Source organism: Bos grunniens, chromosome 6, assembly GCF_055505025.1.
Source record: "Bos grunniens cultivar Pamir isolate PY7600 chromosome 6, Bosgru_T2T1.0, whole genome shotgun sequence".
In the NCBI taxonomy this organism is placed as follows: Eukaryota; Metazoa; Chordata; class Mammalia; order Artiodactyla; family Bovidae; genus Bos; species Bos grunniens.
Window position 1 is genome coordinate 17,917,014 of NC_141170.1, and position 25,036 is coordinate 17,942,049.

The 25,036-nt window shown below is 38.3% G+C and overlaps 1 protein-coding gene across 10 annotated transcripts in view; it reads left to right on the forward strand.

Annotated features, from left to right (window-relative positions):
* Positions 1 to 25,036, forward strand: part of WDFY3 (WD repeat and FYVE domain containing 3) — a 283,117-nt gene that overhangs the window by 15,602 nt on the left and 242,479 nt on the right. For all 10 annotated transcript variants that reach the window (XM_086407523.1, XM_086407528.1, XM_086407526.1 and 7 more), the window contains exon 2: positions 11,863 to 11,956. The gene's annotated coding sequence lies outside the window, so the exon portion shown is untranslated. The remainder of the gene's footprint in view (positions 1 to 11,862; positions 11,957 to 25,036) is intronic.

The window sequence follows — 25,036 nt, forward strand, 5'->3', positions numbered from 1 at the left end:
GTGGTTTATTTATTATTTTTAAGTTTTTATTTGTTATATTTTATTTAGATAGTCCTTTTTGCTTCCGAGGTGGCACAGTGGTAAGGAATCTGCCTGCAAGGCAGGAGACACATGAGATGGAGGTTCTGTTCCTGGGTGGGGAAGATTCCCCTGGAGTAGGAAATGGCAACCCACTCCAGTACTGCCTGGAAAATTTAGCTGTGCTGGCTCCTGGTTGCTGCATGAGCTTTTTTCCAGTTGTAGTGAGTGGGGGCTACTCTTCCTGTAGGTGTGCTGACTTCTCATCATGGTAGATTCTTTTGTTGCAACTCCAGGGCTTTAGAGCACAGGCTCAGTAGTTGTGGTGTTTTGTTGATCCGTAGCATGTGGGATCTTCTAGGATCAGGGATCAGACCTGTGTCTTCAGCACTGACAGGCGGATTCTTTACCACTGAGCCACCAGGGAAGCCCCAGCCATAAGATTTATAGGATGCATTTGGTTATTCCTACATAGTGGTGCTGGCAGAGGCAGATTCAGAACTGGTATCTCTTACAGCGAGGGTCAGCCATCACCATGTCTGTAATCCAAGGGGCTGGGTGCCTGTGGAGGACTCACGCCAATGGCTTCTCGACAGTAGAGCAGTGAGGTCAGTCTTCGTGAGTCAGTGTCATGGTCCCTTGCGTAAGTGCTTCTCCTGCCACCTGGTTGTGATTATTTTCATGAAATCTCTGAGCACGGACTAGGCTGGCTGGAGAGGGAGTATGACCTGATCTGTGATGAGGGTCATCTTACCCACCCAATTATTAATAGGCTTTATATTTTGTTTGCATTGGCAGTGGCAGAATTCTGGTGAGGGACGTTTTTAGACCGTGGCCCTGTTGTGAGAGGTTCATTCAAATAGTCATTCCCTTCATGACTCTCCCTCTTAGTTTTTTCTCTGATGTTTTTCTTCAAGGCCATTGATCATGACATAGAAAAGGGAAGGATTGCAGGCTCTCTAGTCACTCTAAAAAGTGTCTGCCACAGAAATAATGTATTCTACGAGTTCTCAAAATTTAAGCAAGATTTCAAGTCACATCCAATGGCTGTATTAAATTTTAGCCTATTTTTGTTTTACTTGACTCAGATCTTTTCCCCTTTTGATTTCTTGTTTTATAGTTCTTCAGTCATAAAGGCCTCATTTAGAAACTTTGAAATTTTGGTTTATAGAATTCCAAAATGCCATATATCCTGTATTTGCGATGGAGTGTGTTTGTATGTGTTTGTGTATTTTTTTAAACATGTAATGTTTAAAAAAATTTTCAGTGTATGTATTTGACACTCAGGTGTTTATTGAAAATAAAGTCATTGCAGGAATTAGTTTTTTAATGTAATTATCCTAAAGTCGAATCTCTTTGCTTGTCTTATCAACATAAAGTTACCATTTAAAGCTATAATTGACAAAAAGTACAATGTATCCTAATCTGAAATGTCTAGAATTCAGAGGTTGATTTGCAGTGAGGAATTGCAGGGGAGAGTCTTTATATATATTATTTTCCTTTGCTAATTTTAGGTTTCATGCCCAGGCATCTGCTAGGACCCTAATGCTATGACGGGCTCTTAAACAGGAGTATATGGGTGTATTTTCCAATTTTTAGTGTTTGCAGACCATGTATATCATCTTTAGATTACTAGCTGCTGATGATTTTGTCATCCGTCAAAGGGCCCTTCAGTATCTATCTCTCCTCTCTTTTTAAATGAGCCTATTCCTTAAGTTGGAGAAGGAACTGGCAACTGTCTCCAGTATTCTTACCTGGCGAATCCCATGAACAGAGGAGCCTGGTAGGCTACAGTCCATGGGGTTGCAAAGAGCTGGACACGACTTAGCAACTAATATACATTCCTTAAGGATATACATATAAGTGAAGAAATTTTAAGTGTACAGCTCAATGAATTTTCTCTAAATGAACATGCTGCTGCTGCTGCTGCTGCTGCTAAGTCACTTCAGTTGTGTCCGACTCTGTGTGACCCCATAGACGGCAGCCCACCAGGCTCCCCCGTCCCTGGGATTCTCCAGGCAGGAACACTGGAATGGGTTGCCATTTCCTTCTCCAGTGCATGAAAGTGAAAAGTGAAAGTGAAGTCTCTCAGTCATGTCCGACTCTTTGCAACCCTATGGACTGCAGCCTACCAGGCTCTTCCGCCCATGGGATTTTCCAGGCAAGAGTACTGGAGTGGGTTGCCATTGCCTTCTCCCTAAATGGACATGCTGAACCATTAAAAAAATAAAATGAAAAGTCTAGTCAAAGGCAGGGGAAAATATTTGCCAAACATGTATCCAGCAAAACATTTGAACCAGCATATCTGAAGAACTCTCATAACTTAATAAGACAAAGAACTCTATCAAAAAATGGAGAAGAATTTGCACTGACATTTCACCATGGATATATGAATGGTCATTACATTACACACAGAAAGATACAAGTACATAGAAAGATGCTCAGCATCACTAATCATCAAGGAAACGTGAATTCAAACCATACGGTGATACTAGTAATACTATACACTCACTAGAATGGCTAAGAATCAAGTTCCACAATGTTAACATTGGTGAAGGTGTGGAGTTGCCTCTCATACTTCACTGATAAAATGGTAGTGCCACTTTATCAAATGGTTGGTTAATTTCTATACAGTTTAACTTATTATTTACGAGCTGTAAATTCCGTTTCTAGGTATACATGTGAGAGAAGTGAAAGCATGGTCTTTGTTTGCTTTTCATGAATAATGACATTAACACCCTTTCATCTGCTTGTTTGCCATCTACGTCTATTTTTTTTTTGTTTTAGATGTATTGACATCTGTTGCTCTTATTAAAATTAGGCTACTTGTTTACCATTGAGTAATAAAGAGTTCTTTATATATTTTGGAGATACCTGTCTTTTATCTGGTATTCGTTTCACAACTACCATCTCCCAGTTTGTGTCTTCATTTTTAAAACAGTGTCTTTTGAAGCACAGAAGTTAATTTGATAAAATCCAGTTTTCTCCAGTTATTTCTTTCATGGTTTGTGCTTTATATCTTATTAGATTTTTTTGCCCAAACCAAAGTCACAATAATTTAGCACTGTTTTATTCTAGTTTTAGAAGTTTAAGGTCTGTGATACATTTTGAGTTTAGGACTGGATGTTGTGTGATGTATGGGTTGGTTGAGATTCTTTTGTTTTGCATTTTTGCATGTGGATGTCCAATTGTTCTAGCACTGCTTGGTGAAGGTTTTTCCTTTCTCCATTCAGTCGCTTGAGATCTTTGTCAAAAATCAGTTGATCGTGTATGTTTGCATCTGTTTCTGAAATCACTTCTTTTCCATTGATTTAGGTTTCTATTCTTTCACCAGTACCACACTGTCTTTATTACTGTGGGTTTATAATAAATCTTGTAATGTCACATAATATGTAATATGAGTGCTTCAATTTTGCTTTGTTTTGAAATTGTTCTGGCTATTCTAGTTTCTTGGCTTTGCTGTGTAAATTTTAGAATTCTGATGGTTCCCCCCACCTCCCAAAACAAGCTACCTGAGTTTTGATTGGCGTTGCATTGAATCTATAGATACATTTTGGAAGAAAGAGTGAATCTAAGTAATTTTTTGATGTATTTACCCTCAGCCTGGGTGGAGGTAAGAGGGAGGGATTGTACACAAATCTTGAACTCTTTCCTATAGAGTTTATTTTCTGTGGCTAAATAGGTAACCCTGGGTAATCTTTCAGTGTGTTATGGATGTCAGTGTTTTCAGGTTTTTGAAGCTAGGACCTGAGGAAGGAGGGACATACCCATATGGATTGAGAGAAGGCAAAAATGAATCCTGTGGGGATGGATTGAAATTGAAAGTATCAGTGCGAATTTATTATTTTTGAAACCAGTATGTGTATGTGCACACGTGTATGTGTGTATGAACATATGTGTCTATATATATTTATATGCATATGTGTATATGCATGCATGTATTTCATAGTAGTTCTGTCCAAGAAAAAGATAAAGAACAGTGGACATAGCTAACTCCCCATTGTGGTCTCTGATGTTAATCTTATTCCCAACACAAAGGAACTGGAGTTTTTCAGAGGAATGGCTGATTACAAGAGTACATACCAGATGAATCTGTATCTTTGTATTTTTTTTTTTAAGCTATAAAATAGAAATTTTTTCGGAAAAAAATGGGAGCATGTTACAAGCCTGTTGGAGGTCCTACTTTCTCAGTCATCAAATTAGTATAATAATGAACTGTGAATCATTAAAAATAGCAATTTGTTATCCATAATGTTAACAAACTGATAAATGTATAAATAGAGAAGGGAGGTCTCTTGCTTATAGTAGAATTCTGAATCCTAGAGGGAGAAAAATCATCATTTTACAGCCCTTATAGTAAATGACAGAAAGAATCATAACAAAAATCTAGGGGTAAATATTGGTGAGAAGCAGGTGTCTCCCCACACATTATATACAAGGTATAAAATAGGGGTAATATATATTGGTGATATCCAGGTGAAGCTAGATATGATGCTCTGAGGGATACAATGTCATCTATGTAGTATTCCAGCCAAGACTATATAACATGAGTCTGGAGGAACCACTGGACAAAGCCCACACGAAGAACATTCTGCTTAATAATAAAAAGGGAAGTCGTTTATGTTCTTTAAAAAAAAGTCATAAAAAACAAAGGCTGAAATCATGGGCAGCTTAAGAAAGATAACCACTAGCTGTAGAACCTGGCCCTGGACTAGATTATATACCAGATGCAGAGAAAAATACTATAAAATGATACCATTGGGTCAATTGAAATAAGTTGGAGTACTGACCTTAAATGCAGATATTGCAGCCATGAAATTAAAAGATGCTTTCTCCTTGAGAGAAAAGCTATAACTAACCTAGACACCATATTAAAAGCAGAGACATTAATTTGCCGACAAAGGTCCTTATGGTCAAAGCTGTGGTTTTTCCAGTAGTCATGTATGGATGTGAGAGTTGGACCATAAAGAAGTTTGAACACCAAAGATGCTTTTGAACTGTGGTGTTGGAGAAGGCTTTTGAGAATCCTTTGGACTGTGAGGATGTCCAACCAGTCCATCCTAAAGGAAATCAATCCTGAATATTCACTGGAAGGACTGATGCTGAACCTGAAGTTCCAGTACTTTGGCCACATGATGCAAAGAGCTGCCTCATTGGAAAAGACCCTGATGCTGGGAAAGACTGAAGGCAGGAGAAGGGGACGACGGAGGACAGACTGGTTGGATGGCATCACCAACTCGATGGACATGAGTTTGAGCAAGCTCTTGGAGATGGTAAAGGACAGGGAAGCCCTGCGTGCTGCAGTGCTTGGGGTCACAAAGAGTTGGACACGACTGAGCCACTGAACAACAACAGCAATGTTCAAATTACTGACGAGAACTGTACTATGGTTATGACAGAATATCTCTGTTCTTAGGAAATACACAGTGAAGCAAAGGAGCAAAGGGCCATGAAATATAAAATTCATCCTCAGTTGCTTTAGGAGGGGGGAAAAACAGCTTGAGTCTGTCTTTGTGAAGGGAAAGAAAGTGCGAGAAAAGAGGACAAATGATAAAACAAGGTAACATTAACAATTGGTGACTTGAGTATGAGTGGTTATTTTTGTATTCTTGTATTTGGAGCTTTTCTGTACATTTGAAATTATTTCCAAACAAAATATTTGAAGCACTTAAAATATATCTGTCTTGTATTTTTAGGCTTTCCTTATTTATAAAGGGCTTGGTTCTTTGTCTGGAACAAGTTTGGAATGAACATTTTTATAATATTTTCCTGCATGTTGGTGTTGCGGCTCTGCACACTAACCATTGTTGAATATGGTAATAGATGGGAAATAAATCTCACCCTGTGGGCAGCCCGGGGAGGGGAATCATTTACTGTAGTGGTTGCTCTAGGTTTATGGACGTATTGGCTACATCTCCTGAAGTCTTTTGAGTTGTTATCTCTTATCTGTTGAAGAAATACTCTGATGATTCTTTTATTGACACATCAGGAATCTAGCTATTTTCCCCTGATTATTTAGATTATTTTCTTTTGTAAACCCAGAAAGATTGTCTTGTTTAGCCCTAAGGATGTTAACTATTCATTTCTTCATTCAAAAAATATTTATTGAATGCCTACTATGTGCTGGCCCCACCCCTTCCAAGCATTGAAGATGTAGTACCAAGAAAAACAAAGCTCTTGCCCTTGTGGATTTTCTGTTTCGAGGGGGAGGAAATACACAAGCAGAAATAGAACTGAAATAAGTAAATGTTAGTGACATTGGCGAGAAATAAATCAGGAAAGTGTGTTAGGGATGCTGGGAGTAGAACTGTTACATAAGTAGAAGCAAAAATCTGAAAATAGCAAGAATGTGAGGCAGGTGGGGATACTCATCTCAGAGTAGTTTTGAGGCAGGAACACAGCAAGTGTGAAGCTCTGAGGCAGGAGGATGCCTACCTGTATAAGGAATAGCAAGGAGCAACTAAGTTACCTAGGTTCCTTTTTGCTATTTTAAAGATTTTGGTATTTATGAGATGAGAAGCCATTGGGAGATTTTGGGTACAGATGTTACATTATGTTAATATGATTTTTGTAAGATTATCAGGATCACTCTGGCTCCTTTGATGAAAAACGACTGAAATAGATCAAGGGTGGTAGTTGGGAGGCCAGTTACTAAATTATGGAAAAATAATCCTAGTGAGAGATGAGAAAGATGATAGTTACTATTACACCAAGTCTCTAGGTAGGTGCAGAGAAGGCAATGGCAACCCACTCCAGTGTTCTTGCCTGGAGAATCTCAGGGACGGGGGAGCCTGGTGAGCTGCCGTCTATGGGGTCACACATGGTCAGACACAACTGAAGCGACATAGCAGCAGCCACAGCTAGGTAGGTGATATGAAGGGTAGTCAGATTCTGGATATGTTTTGTAGATAGAGCCAGTAGTTTTTGCTGATGGGTTAGAAAGAAAGTGGGAACTTGAGTGGTCATGGAGAAAAGGAGAAATTAAGCAAGGAAGCTGACGAGTGGCCAATGAGGTAGGATGAAACCAGCAATAACTAGGAGAAAAGCCAGGTAAAGAAAATGTATCAGACCTTGATGAATCATGCCTGTTGCTGCAGATAGGTTAAAAAAGAGATCTGACTGATTTTTGAATTTTATAATATATATGTCAATAATGGGTGACTTTGGAATTTTCAGCGGTGTGTTGGAGAGCAGTTTCACTTTAATACTAGCTAGTAGAGGCATAACAGCTACTATTAAAGTGAAAGAGTTAGACTTTGACATGGTTTCAGAAAGTTTGGTTTCCCAAGTGGCTCAGTGGTAAAAGAATCCACCCGCCAATGCAGGAGATGCAGGTTCAGTCCCTGGGTCAGGAAGATCCCCTGGAGAAGGAAATGGCAACTCACTCTAGTATTCTTGCCTGGAGAATCCCATGGACAGAGTAGCCTGGTGGGTTACAGTCCATGGGGTCGCAGAGAGGTGGTTACACCTGAGCACACGTGCGCATACACAGAATGTTCAGGCATAGTAGAAGAGTGCAGATTCAGGTAATTGGTAAGTGTGATTCCAGAATTCTTGTGATTGCTTACATAGGAATCAATGGCAGCACTGTAGAGTGATTCAAATTACATGGCTTTTGATTGTCTTCCTGTATGATGCTGTCTGTCAGGCAATCTGCCAAGAATCCTGAGAAGCCATAGGAGGGCTGTAGCCCTGCTTGTTAACAATTCTTTTCCCCCAGATATTTAGCTTTCTGTTACTCTTTTCATTATTTAACACCTGGAAAGAGATTCCTAAAACTTTGGGAGATATCTGGAAAAAATTATTTTCTTGCAGATCTTTACGCCAAAGAGTATGATTCAAAGGTCCTTAGAATTTATTAATACCAGCACATTTTCATGTTATAGATATAATAAAACCAACTTAACGACATAGTTAGGCCAAGGAGGTATAGCTAATTGTCTAGTCAAGGCTAGAATGCAGGTCTCAGGTGTTCGAGTTATATACTTTAGTTTTGAAATTCAGTTTTTATACTTGTGTGCATATACATTCAGACTCAACCTTTTGACAACAAAGCTAACTTACTCTAAATTGGAGGCAACCAAAGCATGAAATAAAAACACCTAAAATGTCAGAGTCAAAATGAGAACTCTGTCTAAAATGTCATTTCAATTGTGATTTGTATAAAATGTATACCTGAAATTATATTGCATATTGTAATTAGAATGCACTAAAATCATATCAAAGCATTTGCTCTTGACTGAATTTTTATCAAAAGATTACAAAACAGGATTAATAGTGTACCATTTAAAATTTCTGATACTTGAAGACATCTGTAGATTACATTAAAATACAAACATGGGTTGAGCAAAACATTGGTACTCTACCTCACTGTTTCCAGTTCTGTCCAGCTCCCTGCTATTTTTGCTTCTGTGTCTTTATCTCAATATTTGCCTGTATCCGTTAATTCAAAACAAGTAAAATCAAATAATCAGCATACAAAACACATATATAATTTCTATGAAATAGTAAGTAAAGGGCAAAAAACTGAGGAGGAAATGGCTCATAGAAATGAATAGATATTTCATAAAAGAGGAAATATGAGTTAGCCAGTAAACCTGAGGAAATGCTTGGTATCATTAATCAACAGGGAAATACAAAGTAGGACTACAGTTAGATGGTTTTATACCCCTAAGTTGAGAAGATGGCATTACTAAATGTTGAAGAGAACATGCGGGTCAGTATGGACTGCCTAGTGCTGGTGATACTACATCAGTCCTGAATGTTCACTGGCAGGACTGATGCTGAGGCTGAAGCTCCAATACTTAGGCCACCTGATGTGAAGAACTGACTCACTGGAAAAGACCCTGATGCTGGGAAAGATTGAAGGCAGGAGGAGAAGGGGACGACAGAGGATGAGATGGTTGGATGGCATCACCGACTCGATGGACATGAGTTTGGGCAAGCTCCGGGAGTTGATGATGGACAGAGAAACCTGGCGTGCTGCAGTCCATGGGGTTGCAAAGACTCGGACATGACCAAGCGACTGACCTGAACTGAACCGAGAGCTGGTGAGATTAATATTGCTAAACACACTTTATGGAAAAGAAAAATTGGTGACCTCATGAAAAATTGAAAATACACATATTCCTCAACTCCTAGGCAAATCCTTAAGAGAAATTATGTCACATGTGGAACAAATGCATATGAGAACTTTCATAACAGTAATGTTCATAATGACAAAACAAAAACAGAAAACCTGGGAAGAAAACAAAATGCTCTTGAAAAGAGAATGGATAACTCAATTCATTTATACAATGTGGAATTATTCTGCCTTGAGATGAAAGAACTACAACTATATGCAACATTATGAATTCAGCTTGAAAACATAAAACGGAGTGAAGAAATGAAACACAGTGCTGAAGGATATGTTCATAAGGTATGCTTTCTGAAACTCGAAGGAATGATATGACCCTGATGCTGGGAAACATTGAGGGCAGGAGGAGAAGGGGGTGGCAGATGATGAGATGCTTAGATAACATCACCGACTCAATGGGTATGAGTTTGAGCAAACTCTGGGAGATGGTAAAGGACAGGGGAACCTGGTGTGGTGCAGTCCATGGGATTGCAAAGACTTGGACATGACTTAGAGACTGAACAACAGCAACTACACAGCACAGAATGCTGCTGCTGCTGCTAAGTCGCTTCAGTCGTGTCCGACTGTGCGACCCCATAGACGGCAGCCCACTAGGCTCCTCTGTCCCTGGGATTCTCCAGGCAAGAATACTGGAGTGGGTTGCCATTTCCTTCTCCAGTGCGTGAAAGTGATGTCGCTCAGTTGTGCCCGACTCTTTGCGACCCCATGGACTGCAGCCTACCAGGCTCCTCCGTCCATGGAATTTTCCAGGCAAGAGTACTGGAGTGGGGTGCCATTGCCTTCTCCAAAAGCACAGAATATAGGGTAGCAATTACAGAGGACTGAAGAGTTGAGAGATATGGGTGGAGGGAAGAGCAAATCAGTAAAACATTACCGGTTACTTATATTTAGGTTCTTGAGTTGGATGGCAGATACATGGAGATATTCATTCTGTGCAGTTCAGTTCAGTTGCTCAGTCAGGTTCATTCTATTACTTGCTTTAAATTTAAAGCATGTTACCAATACCATGTTTTATGGCAGTCAGTAGTTAATGTATTTTTTTTAAAAAGCAGTGAAGGCATATTCTGATGTTGGGATTTAAGAGACATGTCATCACTTCTGCCTACTTTCTCACTGTCACTTGAATCCCTAATGTTACTCACCATTTCACTGGAGGGATCTTATTTAAAAATCTTAAATCTCATTAAGCCTGTGTCTGCCATCTGACAAGCCACTCAGTAACAACTTGGATGAATGACAGAATGAATGATTTGAGAAAATAATTCAGGATTTTTCTTAGAAACCACCAAAGATGTAGATTTTTTAAAAAATACTTTTTCATAAGAAATGAGACAGCAAAGCTAGGTTTTTGTTCCATAGGTTTTTGAATGATAATTAACTGTGTATTTGAGGGCAATATTACTGATGTTTGAACTGTTGTACTAATATGATCACAGAGATTAACAAACATGACAACACATAGTTGATCAGAAAAGGAAAATGTCGTTAAAGATGAAGCTATTCTTGGGCATAACGATTTTAAGAGTTAGAAGGCCCGTGCGATTAGTCCAAGCTTCTCATTTTTGAGTGAAGGAGCTTTGGAATTGAAGAAGTAATTGAGTAACAAAAGAACTTGTTGAGAGCAAAGTTAAGAAAGACCAGAATGATTCATGGTGCTGGTGTTTTCATATTGAAATACTGAATGGTCAATAAAAGAAGCAGTTAAATGTCCTACAAGTGTGTGTGTGTGTGTGTGTGTGTGTGTGCACGCGGGCGTATGCATAGTCACTCAGTAGTATCCGACCCTTTGTGACCCCATGGACTGTACTCCATGGGATTTCTCAGGCCAGAATATTGGAGTGGGTTGCCATTTCTTCCTCCAGGGGATCTTCCTGACTTAGAGATCAAACCCCACGTCTTCTGTGGCTCTTGTATTGCAGGCGGATTCTTCACCATTGAGCCTCATGGGAAGCCCTAAGTATCCTATAGAAGGCAAGCTAAATATCTTGAGGTTGGATTATATCTATTGAGTGAGGAAGCAGTGTTTTTTATTTGGATTTAGAACGTATCAATTTAGCTCTATACCACATTTATCTTCAGATGCTTGACAAATACTCCTAGAGAAATAACATGTTTTTTTTTTTTTTTTTTTTTTTGCTCATATTTGATTCTCCAAAAAGAGACATTGTGATCTATGATGTACAGATGAATACTGGACTAAAGTGTCAAGAATTAGGCTCTGAACTGAGCTCTGCTACTAAGTAACTGTTGTCATTAATGCTTTAAGTAACTTTTCCAGATCTCGGCCTCCTCACCAGTAAGATGAAGAAGCTGAACCAGATGGAGCTTTGAATGACTGTATTCTTCTTTGGATTTTGAAATATTTATTTATTTGGCTGTGTTGTGTCTTCGTTGTGGCACATGGGGTCTTTGTTGCAACAGGCTGGCTTAGTTGCCGCACAGCATGTAGGATCTTAGTTCCCCCACCAGGGATCAAACCCACATCTGCTGCATTGCAAGGCAGATTCTTAACCCCTGGACCACAGGGAAGTTCCTGTTCTTTGGATTTTGAATACCAAATTTTATCTGTTTTTAAGTGCGGTCATATCATTAAACTATTGGCAAGAAATAATGAGGTAAAGAGAAAATTAATAGGAAATGAACTACTCATAATGCTAAAACATGCTGAAAATAAACTGGGTTTTCTCTTTTTTTTCCTTTCATCGCAGGTATAATACTTCTCCACATCTGCTTCAGGAAGAAAGTGCCTGCCACTCCTGTTGTTTCTACGCAGGTTCATGCCAGCCCAGAACACAGAATCAGGTCAGTTTTAGGACTGTTTTGTCTGTTGACCAAGAAGCCAGGAAGGGCTTTGCTGCATTGTTGTGTTGTAACAAGACCACTGAACTGTGACTCTAAGGGGCTGGGTTTTAATCCATCTTTACCACTGATGATTAGGTGAATGAGGCAAGCCTCCTTTCCTGGATAACTTTGTTTTCTGCACCAAAAAGAAAAAAAAGAAAGGAAAAAAGGAAAGAAAAAAAGAGAATGTATTAGAATCAATTATATTTCAGTTTCAATCCTGGCTTTAAAGCATTATACTTTTATTGTAGACACCTACATAGAATAAAATTATGCTTCGCAGCATCATTTCCTTTTTATCCTGGGAAAATCTGGTTGTAAGCACAGGATTTGGAACTCTATTGTTTTGCAGCAACTCTGAGTGACTAGATTGAATAATGAGCTATATTGTGAGGCACTTGGATACTTTCACTACCTAGTTGGCAGGGTTTTAGTATTTTACTTTGCTCTGTTGTTACTGAAAAATTTTAATTTTTATCGTATTTTGTAAACAGCATAAATTGATTTTCTCACAGTTCTGGAGGGTGGAAGGTCAAGATCAGGTTGTCAGTGTGATTGGATACTGGTACAGGCTGTCTTCCTGACCTGCAGATGGTCTCTGTCTAGCTTCGTCCTCACAAGGCAGAGAGAAGGAGAACCAGTTGGAGAGCTTCCTTAACCTCTTCTTATCATTATCGGTTTAGGCCCCCACCCTTATTATCTCATTTAACCTAAATAAGCTACCGAAGACCCTGTCTCCAGGTTTGGTTGTGTTGGGAGTAAAGGCTTCAACATGTGAGTTTTGGTGGGGGACACGTTTCAGTCCATAGTAGCCACCTAGTAGTAAACTTGCTGGATTGTGTGAAATCTGCATCTTCATCTTCTCTAGATATTTCCAAATTGATCTCTAAAGTGGCTGTCATAATTTACACACCCACTAGCAAGTGTGTAGATTATGGGATATATATATATATATATTTTTTTTTTTTTTTTAATGGGATATTCTTTACTAGAACAACTGAAAAATCCCAAATGTAAAGATAGAGGGCATGGTCTTTTCAAATTCCAACTCCTTTTTCCTATTCCACCAGTATCTGGGAAGTCTTCCAAACAGCTGTTTAAACCTTGGCTTCTTCTAGTCAGTTCTTGTGTTTGTAGCTATGGTGCTATATTTTACATGGAAGGTTCCTGGTCCTTCAGTGATGTTCTTCAGTTGTAGAGAGGTTATCTTTTTGACCATGTGAGTTCTCTACTGATTGCAGGTGACTCAGTTCAAATCAGATGCAGAAAGGGGATGTTATCAGACTTGTGGATGTGTCCCAGGGCACACAGAAGGACCCAGGGACAGCTGGGCCGTGCAAAGAGAACCCAGGAAGCAAATGCAGTCAGGTGTCTCTCCAGCAGTATGCCTCTCTTGCACATCCATCTCACTCTCTTTGGGTTTGGCTTTCTTCACGTTTGAACTCTCTCATGGAAGCATGGTCACCATACTGCCCATAATTTATATCTGTTTGCATTTATATCTTGTAATTCAGACTCCCAGAAAAAGGCTTACTCTTAAGCACCTAATCCCAGATACTCCAGAAAAGAAACTCTGATTCCCTGGAAAAGTTGGCACTGGCTGTCTTGCGATCTTTGTTTCTCTGAAAAGGATCTGCCATGTTCTTACTAAAATGTAAATGACTGATAATATGGTATAGTAGTACTCCTTCCAGGTGTATTTGTATTTTAATTGGATCAAATATTAAGCTAAAGCTGTATTTCCAAACTCTGCACAAGTGAAATCTTGGGTTCCGGTATATAAAAATGTTAACCCAGATGCATGAAAATCACTAGGAATTGAAAGACAGTGCTTTACGGTTCAGGGAGTGGAAAAGAAAAATGAGTAACTGTTTGTGTAGTTAGGGGAGGAGAGCAGATAGAGATTAATAGTCAAATATATATATATATATATTTCTAAGGTAGCAGTGTTACAAAGATTGAATATAGCAAGTGAAAGAAAAGCCTTTTCTATTTAACTTTTTGAGAAAAGATTTGAAGATAGGAGAAAGGACCATTTGGTTTAGTCTCACCTCAACTACTAACTATGGTTTGGGATAAGTGACTTATTCTCTGTGTGTGTGCTCGGTTGTGCAACTCTTAGTGACCGCATTGACTGTAGCCCCCAGGCTCCTCTGTCCATGGACTTTTCCAGGCAATGTTTTTACAGCATCATTTCCTTTTTATCCTGGAAAGAATTTCTCAGATGAGAATACTGGAGCAAGTTGCCATTTCCTTCTCTAGGGGATCTTCCCAACCCAGGGATCAAACCCACATCTCTTACATCTCCTGCATTGGCAGGCGGCTTCTTTGCCAGTGTGCCGACTGGGAAGCCCCATTCTTCTGTACCTTAATTTACTAAATCCCGGCTCCTTTTCAGCTGTATGACCTTAACTCCTAGACGTCAATTTCTTCATCTTAAAAATGAGAATTGATGATAGTGGGACCTCAGAGTGTTCTTGTGAGGAATTAATCTATGTTATGTGTTCAGAATAGTTTTTGGCACATCAGCAGCAGCAGTGTCAATTTTTGAAATGAGTCAATTAGATTTATGATTGCAGGAGTCCCAGCTAACTTAAAAAAAAAGAATTCTGTGGTCCAAGATCCTCTATTATGACCTCATGTCTTTTTATCAGAGTAAAGACTTAAAAACTTCGGCCATCTACTTGGGTCCTATATTGAGCTAATTTTGGTATTGTCAATAAAAGTTATTTTGAATTCACTATGTCTATTAGTTCTCTTTTGCTACATGTATTAATTTGTTAAGGTTGCCACAATAAATTAACACAGACTGAGTGGCTTAAACAGCAGAAATCCATTGTCTCAGAGTCTGGAGGCCAGAAGTCTGCAGTCCAGTTGTCAGCAGGAGTGGTCGCTTCCAAGATGTGCGAGGGAAGGATCTGATCCAGGCCTCTTTCCTTGACCTGTCGATGGCCTCCTTTTCTCCATGTCTCTTCACATCATCTTCCCTCTGTGTGTGTCTGTCTCTGTTCAAATTTCTTCGTTTTGTAAGGTTACCAGTCATATTGGATTAGGGTCCACCCTGTTTGCTGTTGCTGTGTAGTTGCTATGGTATCCAACTCTTTGTGAGCCCATGAACTGTAGCCCACCAGGCTCCTCTGTCCATGGAATTCTCCTAGCGAGAATACTGGAGTGGGTTGCCATTTCCTTCTCCAGGGGATCTTCCCGGCCCAGGGATTGAACTCAGGTCTCCTGTGTCTCCTGCTTGGCAAGCGGATACTTAATGACCTCACTTTAACTTGGTTACTCCTGTAAAGATTGTGTCTCCAAATAAGGTCACATTCTGAGGGGCTGAGAGTTAGGCTTCATTGTTTTGAGCAGACACAGTCCAACAGATTACCCCAAAGCTCAGTGACTTAAAACAACAAGTGTTTATCTCTCAGGTCTTGGGGTGAGTAGTTTCCTGGGTCCTCTGGCTCAGGGTCTCTTGCAGAGCTGCATTCTGCACGTTTGTCCACCAGTGCTGTGGTCTCATCTGAAAGCCCCAGGGGAGGATCTGCCTCCACTTTACTCACAGGGTATTGCTGTGTTCAGTTCTTCATTGGTTGTCTGTCCTAAGGCCCCAGTTCCTCATGTCGGCTGTTTGCCAGCAGCCTACTGGCTCTTGTTGCATGAGCCTTTTGTTTTTTTGTTTGGTTTTGTGATTTAAACTGGCAACCCTTTTGTAATTTAACCCAACTGTAATTTAAAGTGGCGACCCATTGCTTTTCCCCATTCTGTTTCCTAGGAGTGAGTCATTAGGTCCAGTCCACACTTAAGGAGAGAGGGCTTCCCAAGTGGTACTAGTGGGAAAGAATCTGCCTGCCAGTCCCAGAGACACAGGACATGCGGGTTCAATCCCAGGGTCAGGAAGGTCACCTGGAGAACAGAATTTGCAACCCACTCCAGTATTCTTGCCTGGAAGTCCCATGGACAGAGCAGCCTGGTGGGCTACAGTCCATGGGGTTGCAAAGAGTCAGAGTCAGCTGAATGTTTGAGTGCACACGTGCATGTGCGCACACACACATGGACACAAACACATACAGACACTCACATTTACACTCTCTCTCTCTCTCTGTCTCTCAAGGAGAGAGGATTACACAGGGATGTGGATCCCTGGACAGGAGGTCATTGGAAGCCACTTTGAAACTCCCTGCGTAGTACTGATATACAAGAATGAAGAAAGAAAAAAATATGCTAAGTGGAAAGATACATAAATTTTTTAATACTATTAAGGACACTTTAGTCTTAAACTCTAAGCATAAGTTTATCCCCTTTGTGCCATATAGTTTTGTAATAAAAAAGTACTCCCTCACCCTTAAAAAGGAGAAATGTAACTCCTATCATTTCCTTTTTTTTAAAGCAAAAAGGAGTTAATTCTGTTTCCTTTCATAAAATTTGTTATTTTTTTATCCTATGTAGAATTCTTCAAGTGGTATCTGACTGTACGCTTTGCTGAGTTGTTAACCTGCTATTTCTCATAAAATATCCAAAGGCCTACCTTTATTTCCCTAAAATATTTAAGAGTAGGAAGTCATTGTTTATTAAGATTACTTTAATTTTATTAGCTTTTCTGTGGTTACTTTCTGCAACTAGGTTATAAAGTGTGAGAAATTATCCAACATTTGTGAGAATACTTAGTACACCAGATCGGTTAAGGGAAATGCCCACTTATACAGTGTAGTCCCATAGTCATATAAACTTCATTTACCAGCTAGCAGTTCTCAATATTTATGTTGATGGAGAAGTAATTGTAAAGTATTATTATGGATTCATTTTTGTCATCTTTGTTTTGGAAGGCAGTATAGTTGTTTCTCGGAGAAGTCAATGGCATCCCACTCCAGTATTCTTGCCTGGAAAATCCCATGGACAGAGGAGCCTGGTAGGCTGCAGTCCATGAGGTCGCTAAGAGTCGGACATGACTGAATGACTTCACTTTCACTTTTCACTTTCATGCATTGGAGAAGGAAATGGCAACAACCCACTCCAGTGTTCTTGCCTGGAGAATCTCAGGGGCAGAGGAGCCTGGTAGGAGGCCCTCTATGGGGTCGCACAGAGTTGAACACGACTGAAGCGACTTAGCAGCAGCAGCAGCAGCAGCATAGTTGTTTCTGGAAATGAAATTTGACCTAGTTGACTTTATCAGCACTAGTTAATATAAGGTGAGTGTGTATGTGTGTGTGTATGCATGTATTTAGCACATGGAATAACAGTATTTTAGTAAATTTAGTCTAAGAAAATCTCAAATTCATTGAGAAAAGATGGTCTTAACTCCATTAGAGTAGATTGTATTTCTAAAGCATCTGATTACGTGACTGGATTTTATGTTTTTAAATTATAATTATTTGTGAGTTACTATAAATACATATTATTTTGGTTTAGTTATTAGGAATGATGAGACTTTTAAATCTCAGTAGTCTTGGTAGTTGAAGTCCTCTCATTAGTCTGAATTCAGTAGGCTTTCTATGTGATATCCCTTTTTACTTGTTAGTGGGATGTAGTTTAATAGAAACAATACAAAATTTTCAATTTAAAACTTCCTTTTGATCACATAGAGTAGACTGGGGAATGAATTTTCATAGTTGAACAAATGGTAATGTTTTTTGCTTAGAAAAGTTCTATTGCATTGATATGTCAAAGAGGAAGTTTTAAACTTAAGCTCTTATGATTTTGCATTATGAGGATGTTGAGCTAAGAGTTTTGTTTATAATTTGCTGCCTTTATGTCTTAAAAATGTCTGAGAATAGATAGATTTATGACCAGATTTTGGGCTTTAGACTAAAAAAATACTGTAGCATTTTTATAGTTTACAAAATTGTTGCCCACTATTGCAAGTCTATAGAATGTATTCTTTCTAGAAATATGTATTAAGAGAGTTTAAGAAGTTCAAGAAAGGGAACTCAAAGCATAATAAAAAGTGCAGATATACTTAATGTGAAACTTACATTATAAGATTTTAAAAGTTTTTTGATCAGAAAAAATAAATTGAAAAGTAAAGTAGCACTACTCATTAGAGTGTTGGGATTTAAAAATTTAATGTAGTTTTTCTTTAAGAAATGATACTTGAAGTTTGGAACTTAGAAATACGAATCATTTTAAGCATGCTTTAACACATGATGTGAAGCTGTTCTCTTTTTTTTCTTAGACTTTTGGTTTGTTGTCTATGCCTACATCAGTTTCTATGACTATATCAATTGAGTTTATTTTGATCCTGAATATCCCTTATTTAGCTCCTGTTTTGAGGTCAAATTATGCATGTCTTTATTGACAGTATGATTAAAAAAATTGTATGAAATATCGAAAGCAGATATGAGAGCAAAACTGCAGTGTGTATTATGTAATTTCTCTTCTTGTGTCCTCATCTGTTAGATGAGTTTCTAGTCTTGCCTAGAGAATTCCATGAACAGAGGAGCCTGGGGCTACAGTCCATGGAGTTGCAAAGAGTCTAAGGGACTAACACTTTCACTTTCGTAAGGGTTAAATGAGATGATACTAAAGTGCTTACTATTGTGCCTGGCACATAGTAAGTAAAAGCTAAATTCATAGTAGTTGCCATTTCTTGGTACAAGCATTGGCCTTAAGTTATTTTTACTTATGTTTTTGAAGGTTAGAATACAAGCAAAATGATGTCTTGTTAATGGTAATATAGAACCCTTAGTATTCAGTTGATTATGTAGTTTATTAGCATATAGAATTTATTTTTGAGAAGTAGAATAGAGTTTACATAAATGGCTGTGAGTTTTGAGCCATCACTAAAATTAATGACTTGAAAGAGGGAGAAAAAAGGTCATGGAGGAGGGGGATGTGTCATTTTTGCTGGAGGTCTAAGGAGAGATTTTGTAGTCACTAAATACATATATATATGTGTGTATAATATATATATATAAATATATATACATATATTTTTTTTTCCCACAAAATTGGGAACACTAGGATGTCAACTTCATTTTCATTTTCTTTTTAAACTTTAACTATTAGCCACTCTGTTCTTTGTTTTGTTTTGACCTGGGCGAAAGGAGTAGGAGAAGGTTTGCCTGTTTTTTTTCTAGTCTTACAGAGGACATAATCCTGTTGGTCTTGTGTTCCACCTCAGTTGTTGTTGTTGTTGTTGTTTTTAATTTTTTGCAGAATCATTTTGAGTTTTTAAATAAATACTAGGATGTTTCAGTTCTTTCGCCTTCCAGATTGCTGAAATTATTTGTAATAGTGTTCTCTCTTCCTTCCACCTTCCTTCCTTCCTTTTCCTTGATTCCATCGAGGTAGTTTTTGACCTCTCATTTGGCTGTTCTGTTTGGTCGTAACGCATGTTTTGTAGGAAGCACATTCTGTGTTGTGTGTTCATGGTGCAAGAACTATTTTTCTCTCTATAGTATCGCTAGCTTTTTCTTAGCTGTATAATTGTCTAACCCCAACCCCCTCCTCCCCCACAATGAATTTTTGTAGTTACTTCTGAACCAGTCAAAATCTGTACTTTATGAGAGCAGAGTTAGTAGTTGGTTTATTTTTTTAAATATTTTATAATTAAAACAATCTAAAAATTTTTGCCTTCCTCTAACAAAAGTAGATTATCTTGTGTTTTGCTGTATCTGGGTGAGCATTCAGGAAAAGAAGGGCTTCCTTTTGTGGTCAGAGGTTGTTGAAGGAATGCTTTTATAAAAGCTTTTATCTGAAGACAAACTGTATCCCCCATGAAAGAATAACCCTTAGTTTATTGTACAGAGGCCCTACTAAAGAGATTATGTGCTTTTTAAATGTGAACTTATCCTTATCTCCCCTGGTTTTTTTAGGGTTTTTTTTTTTTAAGGTTTTTTTTTTTTTTAATATGAACCATTTTTAAAAGTCTTTATTGAATTTGTTACAATATTGCTTCTGTTTTACGTTTTGGTTTTTTGGCTGGAAGGCATGTGGGATCTTAGCTCACTGACCAGCGGTTGAACCTGCACACCCTGCGTTGGAAGGAGTCCTAACCACTGGACTGCCAAGGAGGTCCCTCCCCTGGTTTTTGAATCATACATTTTGATGTTTTTCATTTCGTAAGCCTGCTAAAAATGGCCTTGTTCAAGGAACTCAGTTTTATACATCACAGGTATATGAAATACATCCCCTTCCCTGAATAATAATCAAAATAATAACAACATTGACTGTTTCTGAGGGGTTTTGCATATATGACATCATTTATTCTTTGTAACACTCCTGTGAGTTGGCTTCTATTATTATACTAATTTTATAGGTTAGAAACAAGCAGGAGAAGTAGTTTGCCAAAGGCCACAGGATTAGGAAATGGCACAACCAGGATTTAAATGTAGGAGTGGTTGATGACACCAGGGCTCAGACTCACCTGCTCTTTTATCCTGCCTCTCTTAAACATGAAGAAAGACATCATTCCGTTCTTTTCTCTAGAAGAGTGTGAAGCATTCTTATAATAATTCAAATTTGTATTTGAAGATAGTAGCCTGTGAATGTTCATTATATCAACCATAGGCCTCAAATATTCTATTGCTGAGAAAAGTAAGAAAATACATATCAATAAATGTTTGGATCAGAACAATTTGTTCTGTCTTCTCGGTGACCTTGTATAAACTTAATATTCTATTTGGGGAAAGAATCTATTGATTTTTAAGTAATTGAATCCTAGGCTTTGCTGTGACCTAACCATATTTTTGATATTTAGTATGCTAATTTTACTTAGTGATTTCCTTTGCACATTTTGTACCTACATAGAAGTCCATATTTATCTTTTTATTTTTTTTAAGATTATGTAGAGAACAAGTATCCAGTATCAGATACTATAGAACTCAAGTACAGGAAGGGCAGCCACGCTTCCAGGAAACTGGAATTTTTTTGGTTATTTATTCACCATTTCTTTTTCCGAAATTGCTTATATTCTTTGTTTTTGTGTCTCTCTTCCAAATGGTTTATTCTGTTTTCTTAACATGCAGTGGTCAGTTGTGGGTGTGAGGTTCAGCAAGCTCTCGGCCCCCACAGCTAATTATCCTGGTTCTCATATTCTAAATTCTAACTTGCTAAGAGAGAGGACTCATTTGTCTCACGTTATGAATGATGTCCAACACCCGTACAGTCTTTGGAACAACCCAGCTATGTGTTCACAGTAGCATTGCCTTTGCAGTGAGTGGGGAAAGGGCAGATACTCCAAGGGCTTGTGTGTAGGAAGAAAATAAATATCTTTAGTAACTGAAGCAATCCTTTTTTTTTGAGATTTTAGTTACACGAAAACATTTTTGAGATTTTAGTTACATTTCAAGGTTATTGATTTGAGTTAGTTCCTTGCTTTTTCTTTGTAAGTGTAAGGACTTTGTGGCAAACTTATTTCCCACAGTTAATAGTTTATGAGTCTGGAATGGGGAGTTTTAAGTCTCATTTAATAGTGGAAAATAGTCTGTTAATTAAATGGGTTTTTCATATCTTTCACAAGTCATATCTTGTAGCTTAATTTTAAAGAAGCATAAAATTTAAACAGTGTTCTCTTTGACCTGTAGTCCACCAAAAAAAAAAAAAACAGTGGCCTTAGCCATTCTTTTTTACATTTTCTTTCAGTTTATTATACTTCCTTCTGTATGATTTGCCTAAGAGCAGGACTTTTAAGAGTGGTTGAACCTTTTAAGAATAAGAAAGTATCTACCACAGAATTAACAGAAAGGTGAAGAACGTATATGAGATTGTGTAATGTATATGCAAATAATTCACAGATTTTAGTTAGAAATATATAGTTCGATCCTTTACCCATTTGTTTACCTTGGTATATGATGTTCTCATTGTGACAGTAAACTCCATGGTTTAAAAAAAGATTTGTACAGTACAACCATAATTTTTCATCTTTAGTAACAACAGAAAATCACATAGTTTTATGCTTAAAGTATTACTATAAAATACATTTGTTTTAATTTTTTTAGTTGTTGTTTTGGCTACATCAGATGGGGTATTCTTAACCATTGGACCACCAAGGAAGTCTGTTTTTAGAGGAGAAAGAAAGCATTATAATTTTGTATATCCTTCTCACAATCTGGCTGGAGTAGTAAACCAGTCTAATATTTAGCAGTTAGCCCTTTGTAGATCAGCGGAAAGTTTCTTCAGTTCAGTTCAGTTCAGTCGCTCAGTTGTGTCCGACTCTTTGCGACCCCATGAATCACAGCACGCCAGGCCTCCCTGTCCATCACCAACTCCCGGAGTTCACCCAGACTCACGTCCATCGAGTCAGTGATGCCATCCAGCCATCTCATCCTCTGTCATCCCCTTCTCCTCCTGCCCCCAATCCCTCCCAGCATCAGAGTCTTTTCCAATGAGTCAACTCTTCACATGAGGTGGCCAAAGTACTGGAGTTTCAACTTGAGCATCATTCCTTCCAAAGAAATCCCAGGGCTGATCTCTTTCAGAATGGACTGGTTGGATCTCCTTGCAGTCCAAGGGACTCTCAAGAGTCTTCTCCAACACCACAGTTCAAAAGCATCAATTCTTTGGCGCTCAGCTTTCTTCACAGTCCAACTCTCACATCCATACTTCTGGTCTAACAAAAATACTAGAAATCTAAAAGCAAGTGGAGACTGTCCAGTGGTTTTATGTCCCTCCTTTTAAACTGAACTTTGAGTTTTGAAAATTTCCAGCATACAGAAAAGCTCGATGAATGAGTGCAGTGTACATCCAAATACCTTTAACCTTAATTCAGCAATTACCAGTGTTTTGCCACTTGTGTTCTCATTGTGTTTGTATATATTTCACAGAGGAGTGAGGCATCACTGAACCCTTTGAAAGTAATTTGGACCATTATGATGCTTCACACTTGTAAACACTTCAGCATGCACCTCCTAGAAATAAGGACATTCTTCTCTCTGACTACTGTATCATTATCATATATTAGAAAATAATAGTCATCCCATACTGTCATGTTTAAATCTAGTCCATATCCAAATTTTCCAACCATCCCCAAGATATCTTTTATACCTTTTTTCAAACAACAGATTGGTTTGATCTACACCTTACATTTGTTTATGTCTTTTTGTTCTTTTAAAAATCTGGATTGGTTTCTCTTATCCTTTTTCTCTGTTTTTTTTTTTTTTTTTTTTAATGATAGTGACCTTTTGAAGAGAGTCCAGAACAAATTTCTTATAGAAATCTACCTTCTGCATTTGTTTCTTCTTTGTGATATTGGAAAATATTCCTGTCACAGGAGTATGAAGCTGCACAAGATACATAAGAACAATCTCCAGGGGAATTAAATAGTGACTGGAAGTAGTTATTACTGGGTTGAAGTTAGTAAATGAGAATAATTAAGAAAGGTTTTTTCAGGTTAATGGAGCAGAAGTTGGGAAAAGAAAGATGTTAAAGGGAATGCATATGGCACTGAGGTAAGGGTTGGTGTCAGATGGTTACTTGATAAACAGAGAGGAGAGGGTTAGGGAATCACAGTCCCCAGCTCCTAGAGGGTTAGGTGTTCAATTCTGTGTTGAGTGGTTGAACAAACTAAGAAGTCTTTTCCGCGAAGTGAACCCAGGTCAGCTTAACTGCAGTTGGAAAAGCAAAGAGAGTTGTGTGTGTCAGACCTTTTCTATGTTACGAGGTTTTCCGTGAAAGTACAGATGTCATATTAATGTGTGCTGCATCTTACAAACTTTCTGGGGGGAAATTTGGAGCCATGATTTTATACTTTGTCTACCAGTTCAGTTCAGTCACTCAGTCATGTCTGACTCTTGGCGACCCTATAGGCTACAGCACACCGGGCTTCCCTGTCCATCACCAACTCCCGGAGTTGTCTATATCTCTTGTATTCTCTCTGTATTAGGATAGTTGTCTAGGTCCTGAAGTGGGAAGTACCAGGTACTGTAGCGACAAAAGTTTCAGAATTAGAAATCCTAGGTTGAGATCTTGTTTACCACGTTGTGGCTGAGCAGCCTGGTTTGAGTACTTGGCCTCTGTTTCCTCCTTTGTGATGATGCAGCAGCACAGGGTGAGGGAAAGAACAGAAGCTTTGGAGTTAGGCAGACGTGTTTCTCAAGCAGCCTCCTTCTTCTGGTTACTACCATGTGACTTTGGGCTACTTCTCTTATTCTCAGTGTTCTCTTCAGTAGAAATGGGATTAATATATCAATTCCATATGATGATTCTTAGAATTAAAGAGATATTCATATAAAATGCTGAATGTGGAGCCGTAAGTACTTACACATGTTACTCTTTTTCGCAAAGAATTGTTGCAAGGATCCTGTTAAATGGTTAAATGAATGTGAACTGTCTTTGTTCAGCATTAAGTCCTACACAGGAAACTTAGCTGGTGCCTAGGAAATAGAATGCAGATATAGCATTTAGTTATTTTTGCTGCTTTTTACATTGATGAAATCTCTGCCATGATTTCCTAGGAAATATTCTGTACATGCTATAAAATAACATTAAAGGAATCTGCTTTTTAAGAAAGTAGAATAAGTGTAAACATTTTATAATAATTTGTGCTGGTGTATATCTAAAATGATTCACTCATCTGTCAGGGCTCTGAGCTAAAATCAGTAGGGCTAGGTGAGTTATTTGTAGCCTGAATGCTTTGGCTTTTGATGTAGGCTTTCAGGAAGTTGTTTTATTTTCAAAGTTTTTTTTTTTTTTTTTTTTTAATGAAAGAATAAAAATAAGCTAATTAAAGCTTTGCAGTTTGAAGGTAGAAAAAATAATATCTCACTCAGAGTTAAGGACTGGTAATCTGTTAGCCAACTGGAATATTTATTTTTGATAAGTTAAGACATGGTGTAAGCAGCAACTGCTAAGAGCATCCAGCATTAGCATTACAGATTGGTAAGGACTTCAATAAGAATCTGATTATCTTTTCATCAAAAGGCTAAGATGACTTTCCCTTCCCCCATTATTTATAAAATGGAAAGAGGTACCCAAACTGCCTTTGTGAGCACAAAGACCTCAGAGGATATTTCCCAGTGGATATAAGATAGATCAAACATTTCAGTGCTTAGATGTCATTTAATTCTTTAAGCAATATGTATGGAGAGTAAGTTAAACAACTTTGTTCCAAAT